Here is a 17406-nt window from a genome sequence, read left to right on the forward strand (position 1 = left end):
TCTTCAGCATCAGCCACCTCGGTCCAACACCAGGCTTCCCAGCTGATCAACTAGGCTGTTTTGGTTATATAATTACCAGGGTTACTGAGCTTTCCTGGGCAGCTTTAAGAATAGGCTAGACTGATGTGTGGGTTAGAAGGGTTGGATTTGAGCAGATAAAGTAGGTACGTATTTAGCATTTGTGTATATATTTATATGAACACATTTTTCCCGACCACATAACGGAATTGTTTATCAGATAGAGAATAATCTTGAAGACAGTGAAAGGCATGAAGTAATTTGAGGTAATCATTCCCTCGGCCTTGATTAATCTGTAGTAGATGGAACACATGAAGAACACTGAACACTGCAGCAGACTACTAGGCCTGCTGCAGTGTTCCTCAATTCTTACATTATGTACGGTCTCCGAAGTAGGCGCCTACAGTCTGGCTGATCAGCAGTTTCATTCACGAGATGTTACTCCAACACCTTCGTTTATAAATTATATAGCAGGTGAATATTTACCATTTCTCTTCAAGGAGGGGGGATAAAAAATAATGGGATTTTAAGCGTTCTCCCTAGGTATACCACAAGGAGGAGTTGTCGGTCCCATGCAATTTAATGTTCTTATTAATTCACATAAACATATAGCTATAAGCTATGCTGATGACATCATGATCCATACAACAGGGCATAAGAAGATCAGTACCATTCTTACCGACATCCAAGCAATTTGTAATCGTTTAAGCCTCATCATATCTTCATCTAAAACGAAGATATTAACAAGCAAACGACATCCTCCACCCATCTGTTTGCAGGGTGAAAACATCAGCTATATTAAATCTTACAGATACCTTGGTGTAGACGTACCTTTCAATAAATCCACCATGCCACAACTAAATAAGAAATGCAAAGATAGACTAAATGCTGTCAAAGCTGTTGCTGGCTACAACCTCAACTATGGTGCTAATGTGAAAATAGTGAGAATGATGTACATAGCGTGTGTTAGTTCCTTAATTTGTTATGCTGCGCCTATGCTGATTGATATTAGCTAGGGAAAACTCTCCGACCCTTGGAGTTAATGCAAAATAAAACCCTCAGAATTATTCTTGGCTGTCCTATATCTACAAAGGTGATAGGATTATTGAGATTAACACTGTACTTGGTATTTGAATTTTAAGAAATGAACCAGACATTGTCAGTATGAATTTTACTTAATGTCTCGAAGTAAATACACATAGATGTAAGTGGGTTGTGAAAACATGCAATTATATTAAATTTTATAACTTGCATGAAATGTATCAGTGTAGAGAACAAGAGCATTTCACCCCTCCATGGAAGATATGTTCACTCAATATCACATACCTGCAAACTCCTCCCAGTAAACATCACTAGTAATATACACTGATGGATCTAAGGAGGAGTCCACTGGAAGAACTTCATCTGCTCTTGTTGCACCTCCCTAGTTTTGAACGATAGGAACTTTGTCGAGTTAGGCATAATAATTAAGAAAGGGGCCTCTACACTGCAAACTGAATTGTTTGCCATCCAATAAGTGCGCTGAAGCTAACTTATGACACTGAGCTTGACTATAATTATTACTAATTCCATGTCATCACTGAATGCTCTTGACTCACAAAATGGATCTGATAACATGCTCATTGGAGAAGTCAGGTATAAGTACTAAATAAAGGGAAAAAGAATTAATGTACAATTATTAAGAATTCCATCAAATACTGATCCTCATTCATGATAAAGTTGATACCTTACCCAAGAAAAGTACCCTGAAGAAAAATATAGAATTTAACTTTGGTGTATCTGTGTTCAGCATTAGGAATAATATTAGGAGAGAAGTAAATAATGAAACTGAATGTTATAGGAATGCAAATAGAAGTCTGAGTAGATCTATAACCCATTGTGACAACATGAACATAGATAAGTACGTTTATGGAACGACTTGCATGTTAACAGACTGATATTATAGTGGCCAGGCTTAGGCTTAGTTACAAGTACTTCTGGCAGTTTGGGAGACACACATGATGATTAAACCAAATGCAAGGTATGTGGCCAGCCCTATGGTCACTATCTTGAACACTATGTGCTTCATTGTCCACTTACTGAGGAATATAGAGACAGTATAATTACCTATGTGACATGTCAAGATATCTTATTAATGAAAATAAGATACCAGATATATTAAGCAAATTTTCAAAATTTACTTGTAACTGATGGCTGAACTGTAGATATAAATCCAGATGTGCTCCAGTAAACCCTTATGGGGCCTAGTTCCTAGGCCTTTTGTGTATCCATATGTTCTTGCACTACCACCCACAGGATGGATATGGGGTGCATTAGCTACTGCAGTGGCAAAATCTAATTTATCTCTACCTGGAGGTTATTCCGAGGATCAACATCCCCACGGCCCGGTCCACGACCAGGCCTCCCGGTGGATCAGGGCCTGATCAACCAGGCTGTTACTGCTGGCCGCACGCAGTCCAACGTACGAACCACAGCCCGGCTGATCCGGCACTGACTTAGGTGTCTGTCCAGCTCTCTCTTGAAGGCAGCCAGGGGTCTATTGGTAATTCCCCTTATGCATGGTGGGAGGCTGTTGAACAGTCTTGGGCCCCGGACACTTATGGGATTTTCTCTTAGTGTACCAATGGGGCCCCTACTTTGAATTGGGGTCATTTTGCATCGCCTGCCCAGTCTTTTACTTTCGTATGCAGTGATTTCTGTGTGCAGATTCGGGACCATTCCTTCCAGGATTTTCCAAGTGTAAATTATGATATATATCTCTCTCTCTTGCGTTCCTACGAGTACAAGTCAAGTGCTTCCAAGCGTTCCCAGTAGTTAAGGTGCTTGACAGAACTTATACGCGCAGTAAAGGTTCTCTGTACACTCTCTAGATCTGCAATTTCACCTGCCTTTAATGGAGATGGTAATGTATAGCAGTATGCCTGCCTAGACAGAACAGGTGATTTGAAAAGGATCATCACTGGCTTGGCATCTCTTGTTTTGAACGTTCTCATTAGCCATCCTATCATTTTATACGCTCAAACGGGTAGTGATATTTCATTGTTCAGTATATTCTTCAGTTCCAAAATTTCACCTGACTTATGAAGGATGGTTCGTGAAGTGCAGTGTTGACTTAATGCTTGATGGGGGCATTAAAGCCTTTTAACTACAAGCGGGTCATTAAGGCTGCATGTCACTTATTCACCACCAGTCAAGAATACTTTAATATCTAAAATAGAGATTAAAGTAAGCTCTTAAGAGTATATACAGTGAATAACTAACATTTCTGTGTATATGCCCTGTAATCATTGTTATGTTAAAGGATTTTGTTATCCACTGTATCTTCTGATTTCGAAAAACAGAAATGCTCTACGATTTACTGTTTATGTGAAATATGTACTGGTATAAAAGTGGACAAGGTTAGCAGGTCACCTGAGTGATATGTATTATTATTATTATTATTATTATTATTATTATTATTATTATTATTATTATTATTATATATTATTATATATTATATACTGCATGGAGTAAAATAGGAAGACGAAGAAGGTACATAAATCTATGGTAGAGGGAAGGAGTAGAGGTCATCTAACAGACTTGTGTGAGCGTAATATACCGGAGTGTGGCAAGTGGTTTTCATGTTTTGATGTGCTGTTGGAGTGAGAGCAAGGTTACATTTATGGAGGGATTCAGGGAAGTTAGCTGGATTTGAGTCCTGGAGGTGGGAAGTACAGTGACTGCACCCTGAAGGACGGGTCAGGATGTCACACTTCAGATTGTCATCTGAACTGTGATGTCAGCACACTGCTGGTAAGTCATTGAGTGAATGAATGATGGTGAATGTGCATCCTCTTCGTTTTCGGGTTCCCCTTCCTAGGTGGGAGAGGGCTGGTGTGTTAAATAATAATAAAAAACTTAAATCGTCGTTAAACAGACGTTTCGTCAGGAGGACGAGAGGTGAGACTCGTTTTTCTGAGCCTGGCTCAGTGGCTAGTGATGACATCACTGGTGTCAAGGTTACCATGGCAACAGAGGGGAAACTGGGAAGGAGGGGAAACTCAGCTGATATTGGCTGACGATTCCTTAGCGCTGATGGGCTGTGGGATCCCTAATGCTGATTGGCTGACGATTCCTTAGCGCTTAATGGCTGAAGAATCCCTAGCTCTAATTGGCTGAGGTTTCTTTTAGTGCTGTTAGGCTGAAGAATAATTTTTGCTGATTGGTTGGCGATTCATTAAAGCTGATTGGCTGAAGATCCATTAGCACTAATTGTCCGGCGACTTTGTGGTGATTAGCTGACTTATATTCTTTGATTGGCTGACTTGTGGCTGTCAGTCTCTTTAAGTATTAAATAACTGATCAATTATTTTTAATAATCTTCGTCTTGGTCAATATTATTGATTGATCACTTGTCAAGGATTGGCTTAAGTCTCTCGCTGATTGGCTCTTTAAGGAAGTAATAAACTGATTGGCTAATATCAGTACTAATAATCACCCAACTGGTTCCTAACTGCATTATTAATAACGTGATTGGCTGCCATCACCCCTATTAATGAGTTGAAGATTGAGACAGATGCAACATATGGGAATCTTTATTGAGGAACCGTTTCGCCACACAGTGACTTCATCAGTCCAATACAGATCAGAAGGGAAGGAGAGGAGGAGTTTGAGGTAATCAGTCCCTCAGCCTGGAGTCGATGGACTGAACACATCGACTCCAGGCTGAAGGACTGATTACCTCAAACTCCTCCTCTCCTTCCCTTCTGATTTGTATTGGACTGATGAAGCCACTGTGTGGCGAAACGTTTCCTCAGTAAAGATTCACATATGTTGCATAAGTGTTTCAATCTTCAACTTATCGGTTTTCTAAACTATTTGTCATATCCCTATTAATAACCTGATTGGTTGCCAACAATATTAATAACCTGATTGGTTGCCAACAATATTAATAACCTGATTGGTTGCCAACAATATTAATAACCTGATTGGCTAACATCTCTATTAATAACCTGACTGACTGCCAATAATATAATAACCTGATTGGCTGCCAACAGTATTAACAACATGACTGACTGCCAACAATATTAATAACCTGATTAGCTGCCAACAATTTTAATAACTTGATTGGCTGCCAAACATATTAATAGCCTGATTGGCTGAAAATAATAACCTGATTGGCTGGAAATAATCTGATTAGCCGAAAACACTGGAAATAATCTGATTGGCCGAAAACACTGTTAATAACCTGACTGGCATCCAATAGCTCATTAAAAACTTGAGACAAAAGAAGAATGGAGACTCAAGGTTGAGGGACTGATTACCTCAAACTACTCCTGTTCTTCACCATTCTCCTTTGTATGGACTGATGAAGCCACTGCGTGGTGAAACGTTTCCTCAATAAAGATATCCAAGTGCCGCACATGTGTCTAATTTATCAACTTGTCGGTTCTCTGAACCATTTAATTACGCATCTCATCCATTGTCATCCACACTTATCCCATCCACTGCCATCCACCTCTTGAATGGTCACTCCAACGTTTACATTACTCAACTGCGACGATCAGCTCGAGATGGCTGTGATTAATGACGATATAACTTCAGCGGTGTCGAGCGAAATTTAGCCAGGACGGGTCCTGGTCCGGCTTCTGTCCCGGCTCCTGGCTCGGCTCTTGGCCCGGCTTCTAGCCCGGCTCCTGGCCCTGGCTCCTGGCCCGGGTCCTGGCCGGGGTCCTTCTCCATGTGGTGACGTCTCTCCCCGGGGCGAGAGAGAGAGAGAGAGAGAGAGAGAGAGAGAGAGAGAGAGAGAGAGAGAGAGAGAGAGAGAGAGAGAGAGAGAGAGAGAGAGAGAGAGAGAGAGAGAGAGAGAGAGAGAGAGAGACACGTCATCCTGCCTCCCCTGACACCAGTCATAGCTCACAGAATTAGAATTTCTTTGACCTGTAGTTGGGAGCCCTCCCTGCCATCTATCAGCGCTCTCCCTGACATCTATCAGCGCTCTCCCTGACATCTATCAGCGCACTTCCTGCCAACTATCAACATTCAGAACTAAGTATATCTGATAGTTGGAATAAGCAACCAATTCTCAACGAGCATGTGATAAATAATAATAATAATAATAATAATAATAATAATAATAATGATAATAATAATAATAATAATAATAATAATAATAATAATAATAATAATAATAATAATAATAATAATAATAATGCTTTATATTCCCTTCAAGGGGAACTACTTAAAGCTGTTGAAGGGTTCTTGATCCATGGGGTTGGAGCTATACCTTAAATTTCTCGGAACAAACCTATTACCTCTCATTCCACAAAGCATTGTGACTTACGGGTTTAGAGCTTCGTGCATTATAATAGCCCGATGCATTTCGGTATCCCTTCGACCATGGCAGGTATTCCCTCTACCATGGTAGGTATACCTTCGACCAAGGTAGGTATCCCCTCGACCATTGTATTATCCCCTCAACAATTGTAGGTATCCCCTCGACGATGGGAAGTATTCCCTCTACCATGGGAAGTATCCCATCGACAAGGGTAGGTGTCCCACTGACCATGGTAATAATCCCCTCGACCAGGGTAAGTATCCCCTCGATCATATGAAGTATCTTCTCGATCATGGGAAATATTCCCTCGATCATGGGAATTATCCCATCGACCAGGGGTAGGTATCCCTTTGACGCTGGGAAGTATTCCCTCGGTCATGGGAGGTATCCCTTGACTATGGAAGGTATACCATCGACCAGGGTAGGGATCAAGAGACCCAGGAGCTGTAACTTAACAGCCTCAGACCCAGTCGTTGTAACTTAACAGCTTCAAGAGACCCAGGAGCTGTAACTTAACAGCCTCAGACCCAGTAGTTGTAACTTAACAGCTTCAAGAGACCCAGGAGCTAAAGGTCAACCCTATCAATCTAAAACTCGAGATCAACTGTACAAGACATTTGTGAAGTTATCGTCTAGAGAACTAGGAGTTCTAACTCAACAATTTCAACAAGCCCATGAGCTGGAGCCTAACCCTCTCAAACGAATCTTAAAATTTGAGATGGACTGGACGAAGCATTCTCCAAATAGTGATAATAATATAATAGTTAATATTGATATTAATGTAATAGTTAATATTTATATTAATTATTGATATTAATATTGATTTAAAAGTTAATATCGACATTAATTTAATAGTTAATAATATTAATATTAGTATTGATATATGAAATTTATAACTTTTCAACATGCACAAGCGGAGGCTAACTCACTTGAGAGGCCCGGGAGCTGGAGTTCATCCCTCTTCAACGTAGACAAAGTCTGAGGTCCAATATGTCAATTCCCTGACAGTGGAAACCCAACTCAGGACTCCATGAAGGTTATAATCGAGGCCCTACCATGAAGCTGATCTCTGTCAAGAAGCCCAGGAGCTTGAGCATGACCTTGTCAAACAAGGGTACACTGCAAGATGAGTGGCATGATGCACCGCCAAGACAGGTTAATATATCGCTGATATTTCAGCACTTGAAGCCTAGCCAATTTTGCTACTCAGCTATTTAGACTGACAGTTACTGTCAGTCACTGTGTTGTGTGACAGTTACTGTCAGTCACTGTGTGCTGTGTGACAGTTACTGTCAGTCACTATGTGTTGTGTGACAGTTACTGTCAGTCACTGTGTTGTGTGACAGTTACTGTCAGTCACTATGTGTTGTGTGACAGTTACTGTCAGTCACTGTGTGCTGTGTGACAGTTACTGTCAGTCACTATGTGTTGTGTGACAGTTACTGTCAGTCACTGTGTGTGGTGTGACAGTTACTGTCAGTCACTGTGTTGTGTGACAGTTACTGTCAGTCACTATGTGTTGTGTGACAGTTACTGTCAGTCACTGTGTGTGGTGTGACAGTTACTGTCAGTCACTATGTGTTGTGTGACAGTTACTGTCAGTCACTGTGTGCTGTGTGACAGTTACTGTCAGTCACTGTGTTGCGTGACAGTCACTGTCAGTCACTGTGTTGTGTGACAGCTACTGTCAGTCACTGTGTGTTGTGTGACAGTTATTGTCAGTCACTGTGTGTTGTGTGACAGTTACTGTCAGTCACTGTGTGTTGCGTGACAGTTACTGTCAGTCACTGTGTGCTGTGTGACAGTTACTGTCAGTCACTTTGTGTTGTGTGACAGTTACTGTCAGTCACTGTGTAGCGTGACAGTTACTGTCAGTCACTGTGTTGTGTGACAGCTACTGTCAGTCACTGTGTGTGGTGTGACAGTTATTGTCAGTCACTGTGTGTTGTGTGACAGTTACTGTCAGTCACTGTGTGTTGTGTGACAGTTACTGTCAGTCACTGTGTGTTGTGTGACAGTTACTGTCAGTCACTGTGTGCTGTGTGACAGTTACTGTCAGTCACTGTGTGTTGTGTGACAGTTACTGTCAGTCACTGTGTGTTGTGTGACAGTTACTGTCAGTCACTGTGTAGCGTGACAGTTACTGTCAGTCACTGTGTTGTGTGACAGTTACTGTCAGTCACTGTGTGTTTTGTGACAGTTACTGTCAGTCACTGTGTGTTGTGTGACAGTTACTGTCAGTCACTGTGTTGTGCGACAGTTACTGTCAGTCACTGTGTGTTGTGTGACAGTTAACTGTCAGTCACTGTGTGTTGTGTGACAGTTAACTGTCAGTCACTGTGTGTTGTGCGACAGTTAACTGTCAGTCACTGTGTTGTGTGACAGTTACTGTCAGTCACTGTGTGTTGTGTGACAGTTACTGTCAGTCACTGTGTGTTGTGTGACAGTTACTGTCAGTCACTTTGTGTTGTGTGACAGTTACTCTCAGTCACTGTGTGTTGTGTGACAGTTACTGTCAGTCACTGTGTGTTGTGTGACAGTTACTGTCAGTCACTGTGTGTTGTGTGATAGTTACTGTCAGTCACTGTGTGTTGTGTGACAGTTACTGTCAGTCACTGTGTTGTGCGACAGTTACTGTCAGTCACTGTGTGTTGTGTGATAGTTACTGTCAGTCACTGTTGTGCGACAGTTACTGTCAGTCACTGTGTGTTGTGTGACAGTTTACTGTCAGTCACTGTGTGTTGTGCGACAGTTAACTGTCAGTCACTGTGTGTTGTGTGACAGTTACTGTCAGTCACTGTGTGTTGTGTGACAGTTACTGTCAGTCACTGTGTGTTGTGTGACAGTTACTGTCAGTCACTGTGTTGTGTGACAGTTACTGTCAGTCACTGTGTGTTGTGTGACAGTTACTCTCAGTCACTGTGTGTTGTGTGACAGTTACTGTCAGTCACTGTGTGTGGCGTGACAGTTACTGTCAGTCATTGTGTGTGGTGTGACAGTTACTGTCAGTCACTATGTGTTGTGTGACAGTTACTGTCAGTCACTGTGTGCTGTGTGACAGTTACTGTCAGTCACTGTGTTGCGTGACAGTTACTGTCAGTCACTGTGTTGTGTGACAGTTACTGTCAGTCACTGTGTGTTGTGTGACAGTTACTGTCAGTCACTGTGTGTTGTGTGACAATTGCTGTCAGTCACTGTGTTGTGTGACAGTTACTGTCAGTCACTGTGTGTTGTGTGACAGTTACTGTCAGTCACTGTGTGTTGTGTGACAGTTACTGTCAGTCACTGTGTTGTGTGACAGCTACTGTCAGTCACTGTGTGCTGTGCGACAGTTAACTGTCAGTCACTGTGTGTTGTGTGACAGTTACTGTCAGTCACTGTGTGCTGTGTGACAGTTACTGTCAGTCACTGTGTGCTGTGTGACAGTTACTGTCAGTCACTGTGTTGTGTGACAGTTACTGTCAGTCACTGTGTTGTGTGACAGTTACTGTCAGTCACTGTGTGTTGTGTGACAGTTACTGTCAGTCACTGTGTGTTGTGTGACAGTTACTGTCAGTCACTGTGTTGTGCGACAGTTACTGTCAGTCACTGTGTGTTGTGTGACAGTTAACTGTCAGTCACTGTGTGTTGTGCGACAGTTAACTGTCAGTCACTGTGTGTTGTGTGACAGTTACTGTCAGTCACTGTGTGTTGTGTGACAGTTACTGTCAGTCACTGTGTGTTGTGTGACAGTTACTGTCAGTCACTTTGTGTTGTGTGACAGTTACTCTCAGTCACTGTGTGTTGTGACAGTTACTGTCAGTCACTGTGTGTCGTGTGACAGTTACTGTCAGTCACTGTTGTGCGACAGTTACTGTCAGTCACTGTGTGTTGTGTGACAGTTACTGTCAGTCACTGTGTTGTGTGACAGTTACTGTCAGTCACTATGTGTTGTGTGACAGTTACTGTCAGTCACTGTGTGCTGTGTGACAGTTACTGTCAGTCACTGTGTGTTGCGTGACAGTTACTGTCAGTCACTGTGTTGTGTGACAGTTACTGTCAGTCACTGTGTGTTGTGTGACAGTTACTGTCAGTCACTGTGTGTTGTGTGACAGTTACTGTCAATCACTGTGTTGTGCGACAGTTACTCTCAGTCACTGTGTGTTGTGTGACAGTTAACTGTCAGTCACTGTTTGTTGTGTGACAGTTACTGTCAGTCACTGTGTGTTGTGTGACAGTTACTGTCAGTCACTGTGTGTTGTGTGACAGTTACTGTCAGTCACTGTGTGTTGTGTGACAGTTACTGTCAGTCACTGTGTGTTGTGTGACAGTTACTGTCAGTCACTGTGTGTTGTGTGACAGTTACTGTCAGTCACTGTGTGTTGTGTGACAGTTACTGTCAGTCACTGTGTGTTGTGTGACAGTTACTGTCAGTCACTGTGTGTGGCGTGACAGTTACTGTCAGTCATTGTGTGTGGTGTGACAGTTACTGTCAGTCACTATGTGTTGTGTGACAGTTACTGTCAGTCACTGTGTGCTGTGTGACAGTTACTGTCAGTCACTGTGTTGCGTGACAGTTACTGTCAGTCACTGTGTTGTGTGACAGTTACTGTCAGTCACTGTGTGTTGTGTGACAGTTACTGTCAGTCACTGTGTGTTGTGTGACAATTGCTGTCAGTCACTGTGTTGTGTGACAGTTACTGTCAGTCACTGTGTGTTGTGTGACAGTTACTGTCAGTCACTGTGTGTTGTGTGACAGTTACTGTCAGTCACTGTGTGTTGTGTGACAGTTACTGTCAGTCACCGTGTTGTGTGACAGCTACTGTCAGTCACTGTGTGTTGTGTGACAGTTACTGTCAGTCACTGTGTGTTGTGTGACAGTTACTGTCAGTCACTGTGTGCTGTGTGACAGTTACTGTCAGTCACTGTGTGCTGTGTGACAGTTACTGTCAGTCACTGTGTTGCGTGACAGTTACTGCCAGTCACTGTGTTGTGTGACAGTTACTGTCAGTCACTGTGTGTTGTGTGACAGTTACTGTCAGTCACTGTGTGTTGTGTGACAGTTACTGTCAGTCACTGTGTTGTGCGACAGTTACTGTCAGTCACTGTGTGTTGTGTGACAGTTAACTGTCAGTCACTGTGTGTTGTGCGACAGTTAACTGTCAGTCACTGTGTGTTGTGTGACAGTTACTGTCAGTCACTGTGTGTTGTGTGACAGTTACTGTCAGTCACTGTGTGTTGTGTGACAGTTACTGTCAGTCACTTTGTGTTGTGTGACAGTTACTCTCAGTCACTGTGTGTTGTGTGACAGTTACTGTCAGTCACTGTGTGTTGTGTGACAGTTAACTGTCAGTCACTGTGTGTTGTGTGACAGTTACTGTCAGTCACTGTGTTGTGTGACAGTTACTGTCAGTCACTATGTGTTGTGTGACAGTTACTGTCAGTCACTGTGTGCTGTGTGACAGTTACTGTCAGTCACTGTGTGTTGCGTGACAGTTACTGTCAGTCACTGTGTTGTGTGACAGTTACTGTCAGTCACTGTGTGTTGTGTGACAGTTACTGTCAGTCACTGTGTGTTGTGTGACAGTTACTGTCAATCACTGTGTTGTGCGACAGTTACTCTCAGTCACTGTGTGTTGTGTGACAGTTAACTGTCAGTCACTGTTTGTTGTGTGACAGTTACTGTCAGTCACTGTGTGTTGTGTGACAGTTACTGTCAGTCACTGTGTGTTGTGTGACAGTTACTGTCAGTCACTGTGTGTTGTGTGACAGTTACTGTCAGTCACTGTGTGTTGTGTGACAGTTACTGTCAGTCACTGTGTGTTGTGTGACAGTTACTGTCAGTCACTGTGTTGTGTGACAGTTACTGCCAGTCACTGTGTTGTGTGACAGTTACTGTCAGTCACTGTGTGTTGTGTGACAGTTAGTCAGTCACTGTGTGTTGTGTGACAGTTACTGTCAGTCACTGTGTTGTGTGACAGTTAACTGTCAGTCACTGTGTGTTGTGTGACAGTTACTGTCAGTCACTGTGTGTTGTGTGACAGTTAGTCAGTCACTGTGTGTTGTGTGACAGTTACTGTCAGTCACTGTGTTGTGTGACAGTTCCTATCAGTCACTGTGTGTAGTGTGCCAGTTACTGCCAGTCACTGGAAACATTGGAAGAAGTGGAGTTGTCATCTCGAGGTGTTTAATCCCTCAGCCTAAATTTATAGGTGGTAAGTCTCTCAGGCTTGATAGAAAGTGTTCAATCCCTTACCCACAATAAAACTAAACTAGATGCGTCAGACAGGAAATTTATGGATTGGAGTCGGAGGAGAGGTGCTACAATCGTACATAATTAACGTAATGGTACTTGTCTGAGAGAGGAGCACCACAGAATTTTGGTACGGAGGAAATCTTCTGCAATTCTACTGCCAACTTCTGATTGAACTTATGGACATGATGTGCTTTTTCCTAGTGGGTCCTGCTCACCTGTGATGATGTTATCAATTGCTACACCTCTCCTCGGGCTCCATCCTCAAGCAGATGCTTGAGGATGGCCGAGTGGATAAGAGCACTGCCTGGGAATCTTGGCCGTCTCAAAAGCAGTTTACCTGGAGTTTACCAGTATCGAGTCCTACTGACATATACATGTATATATATATATATATATATATATATATATATATATATATATATATATATATATATATATATATATATATATATATATATATATACACACTCACACACACACGCTGCGATCACCGCCACACCATGTGAATACTTGCTACCTACACCACCACTCCTTTCACCCATTTCTCCAAGAAGTGGAAATAAATAGCTCGAAAACGTTTCTGTCTTTCCAGCACAATTCTCAAAGACTCGCCCAACCCCCATCTATCCAATTTTTATGCTGACTGCACAGTACTCCAGCCACATAATTACGACTTTCATTCTTCTTACCAGATCTTAGGATGTGGTATTAAATTTTTTTTCTAGTACCTCTATTGTCAACAGTATTGTGTAGTATACACACACATTTCCTAGCAACAGGTGTTCTTTGACCCTTTAGGGCTTAGCGCTTACCCTCGTATATAATATTTTATTTCTGCTAGGCCTACGGCGACCATCACGGTGCGTAACCAGCCATAAAACAGTTGCTAGGCGGTCGATCCCCACAACCCAGGAGGCTCCTGTTTAGGTAAACTGCTTTCTCCCCTAACCCCCCCCCTCTCTCGCTCTCTCTCTTTCCCTGCCCTCTCTTTCCCCGCCCTCTATTCCCTTCCCTCTTTTTCCCTGCCCTTTCTTCACCTGCCCTCCCTTCCCCTGCCTTCTCTTCCCCTGTCCTTCCTCTCTTCCCCTGTCCTTCCTCTCTTCCCCTGTCCTCTCTTCCCCTGTCCTCTCTTCCCCTGTCCTCTCTTTCCTTGCCCTCTCTTCCCCTGCCCTCTCTTTCCTGCCCTCTCTTTTCCTGCCTTCTCTTCCCCTGTCCTCCCTTCCCCTGCCCTCCCTTCCCCTGCCCTCCCTTCCCCTGCCCTCTCTTCCCATGCCACCTCATCCCCTGCCCTTTCATCACCTGCCCTCTCTTTTCCTGCACTCTCATGCCCTGCCCTCTCTTCCCCTGCGCTTCTTCCCCTGCCCTCTTTTCCCCTGTCCTCTCTTTCCCTGCCCCTAGAGCACATCAGTGTAACGATCGTAGTCTTGTGCCAGGGATCGATCCTGTCTCTCCAGCAGCAGCCGCGCCGACCAGATGCCAGACTTGCGTAATTGTTGTTGCTGGAGGGAGCTGCTGCTGCCGATGTTGATGCTGTTGCTGCTGCCTCTGGCGATGTTGATGCTGCTGCTGATGATGATAACGTTGATGCTAGTGGTGGTGCTGCTGCTGTTGGTGCTGGCGCTTTTGTCCCTGCTGCTAATGTTGATGCTGCTGATGCTACTGTTAATGCTGTTGCTATTGCTGTTCATGCTCCTACTGATTATAATTGATATAATGTTGTTGCTGTGCTACTGCTGCTGCTGTTGCTGCTGCTGCTGCTGCTGCCGCTGCTGCCGCTGCTGCTACTACTACTACTACTACTACTACTACTACTACTACTACTACTACTACTGCTACTGCTACTGCTACTGCTACTACTACTACTACTACTACTACTACTACTACTACTACTACTGCTGCTGCTATTACTGCTGCTGTTACTACTGCTGCTGTTACTACTGCTGCTGCTGCTACTACTCCCACTACTACTACTGCTACTATTACTACTACTACTACTACTACTACTACTACTACTGCTACTGCTACTGCTACTGCTACTGCTACTACTACTACTACTACTACTACTACTACTGCTACTGCTACTGCTACTGCTACTACTACTACTACTACTACTACTACTACTACTACTACTACTACTACTACTGCTACTGCTACTGCTACTGCTACTGCTACTGAAGGAGTGTTAGTCTCTCAGTCTTGAAGGAATGTTAGTCTCTCAGTCTTGAAGGAATGTTAGTCTCTCAGTCTTGAAGGAATGTTAGTCTCTCAGTCTTGAAGGAATGTTAGTCTCTCAGTCTTGAAGGAATGTTAGTCTCTCAGTCTTGAAGGAGTGTTAGTCCCTCAGTCTTGAAGGAATGTTAGTCTCTCAGTCTTGAAGGAATGTTAGTCTCTCAGTCTTGAAGGAATGTTAGTCTCTCAGTCTTGAAGGAATGTTAGTCTCTCAGTCTTGAAGGAATGTTAGTCTCTCAGTCTTGAAGGAATGTTAGTCTCTCAGTCTTGAAGGAGTGTTAGTCCCTCAGTCTTGAAGGAATGTTAGTCTCTCAGTCTTGAAGGAATGTTAGTCTCTCAGTCTTGAAGGAATGTTAGTCTCTCAGTCTTGAAGGAATGTTAGTCTCTCAGTCTTGAAGGAATGTTAGTCTCTCAGTCTTGAAGGAGTGTTAGTCTCTCAGTCTTGAAGGAGTGTTAGTCCCTCAGTCTTGAAGGAATGTTAGTCTCTCAGTCTTGAAGGAATGTTAGTCCCTCAGTCTTGAAGGAATGTTAGTCTCTCAGTCTTGAAGGAATGTTAGTCCCTCAGTCTTGAAGGAATGTTAGTCTCTCAGTCTTGAAGGAATGTTAGTCTCTCAGTCTTGAAGGAATGTTAGTCTCTCAGTCTTGAAGGAATGTTAGTCCCTCAGTCTTGAAGGAATGTTAGTCTCTCAGTCTTGAAGGAGTGTTAGTCTCTCAGTCTTGAAGGAGTGTTAGTCCCTCAGTCTTGAAGGAATGTTAGTCTCTCAGTCTTGAAGGAGTGTTAGTCTCTCAGTCTTGAAGGAGTGTTAGTCCCTCAGTCTTGAAGGAGTGTTAGTCTCTCAGTCTTGAAGGAATGTTAGTCTCTCAGTCTTGAAGGAATGTTAGTCTCTCAGTCTTGAAGGAATGTTAGTCCCTCAGTCTTGAAGGAATGTTAGTCTCTCAGTCTTGAAGGAATGTTAGTCCCTCAGTCTTGAAGGAATGTTAGTCCCTCAGTCTTGAAGGAATGTTAGTCCCTCAGTCTTGAAGGAATGTTAGTCCCTCAGTCTTGAAGGAATGTTAGTCCCTCAGTCTTGAAGGAATGTTAGTCCCTCAGTCTTGAAGGAATGTTAGTCCCTCAGTCTTGAAGGAATGTTAGTCCCTCAGTCTTGAAGGAGTGTTAGTCTCTCAGTCTTGAAGGAGTGTTAGTCTCTCAGTCTTGAAGGAGTGTTAGTCTCTCAGTCTTGAAGGAGTGTTAGTCTCTCAGTCTTGAAGGAGTGTTAGTCTCTCAGTCTTGAAGGAATGTTAGTCTCTCAGTCTTGAAGGAGTGTTAGTCTCTCAGTCTTGAAGGAGTGTTAGTCTTACTTTGTTTACCAGGGATTACATACACCATCAACATTCTCTAGGAATTCTCAAGCATAAAGTGGAAGCTGGGAACTTCATCGGTTCAGGGAGAGAGTTGAGTCTTTTCTCATCTCTCACCGGGATTCGAACTATGGTCTTCATATCTGCGAGAAGAGTCTTCTGGACACTTATACTCGTTTTTTTCAGCTGTTTCCCGACTTTGTTAAGCCCTCCTCAGAGCCTTTAGTATGAATGAGCTATTAGCACGTTCATCAGAGAAGCTAGAGAAAGTGTGTGTGTGTGTGTGTGTGTGTGTGTGTGTGTGTGTGTGTGTGTGTGTGTGTGTGTGTGTGTGTGTGTGTGTGTGTGTGTGTGATTTTAATGGATAAGATGCGAGTATTCTCTCTCTCTCTCTCTCTCTCTCTCCACTTTATCGTGTTTTCATCACTTCATTTTACCCTTAATAACTCAAGGAAGTAAAACTCAATAAATTCAAGTCATGGCTCTGTGCTGGTGACATAATAGTAGATTATTATTATTATTATTATTATTATTATTATTATTATTATTATTATTATTATTATTATAAAAATATCACAAGACGATTAATAAACACTCGTACTTCAGAACGTAAACCAATGTTTGTAGTCAATAAACCGCTACATAAAACGATAACCCTGGGTTTGTATTAAGCCACAGTGTGGCTGCGTGCTGCTCTCGCCTCAGATTATAGAGATCCGCGCTATAATATATGAGCGCTTCGCGTAATTCCTCCTATTGACTTAACAGCCGTCCAGCGGTATGACTGACATCACCAGGTGATGTCAGAAGGTGGTAGCAGTGTGTGTGTGTTTACCTGTGGGAGAAGTAAAGTAATATTAGTATTCAGATATAAGACAGTAAAGTATCAGATGCTTTACTGCTATCGGAAAATATATTTACCGAGTCTTATACAGGGTGTCACGTAAGTTTGGACCGCTGAGGTGTGGAATGAGAAGTGAAGGACCTGTTGGATGACCCGAGGAGAACTCCCGATCTCACTCCACTGGATTTTCTTTTTATTTTCGGGTGATTTGAAGTTTACAGTGTTGAATATTTGCAAGAGGTGTATCAGATCAGCCGGTTACGGGTGATCTGGTGCTCCTGTGATGACATCTTAGGTAACATGAGCCTTGTCTGCATCTGTGTAAACACGGTTTCCTTTAAAGAACAAAAAGGCACAATACCGTGACTGGAATAATACACAAATAATCCGCACAAGTTTCTTTGTCCTATTTGCGGGTTATTGTGT

General features: G+C 42.9%; 1 protein-coding gene across 3 annotated transcripts in view; it reads left to right on the forward strand.

Moving 5' to 3' along the window:
- LOC128700519 (excitatory amino acid transporter-like) overlaps positions 1 to 17406 on the forward strand; it is a 287211-nt gene that overhangs the window by 133487 nt on the left and 136318 nt on the right. The gene's annotated exons all lie outside the window — the stretch shown is intronic.

Source organism: Cherax quadricarinatus, chromosome 20 (assembly GCF_038502225.1).
Source record: "Cherax quadricarinatus isolate ZL_2023a chromosome 20, ASM3850222v1, whole genome shotgun sequence".
Taxonomy (NCBI): domain Eukaryota; kingdom Metazoa; phylum Arthropoda; class Malacostraca; order Decapoda; family Parastacidae; genus Cherax; species Cherax quadricarinatus.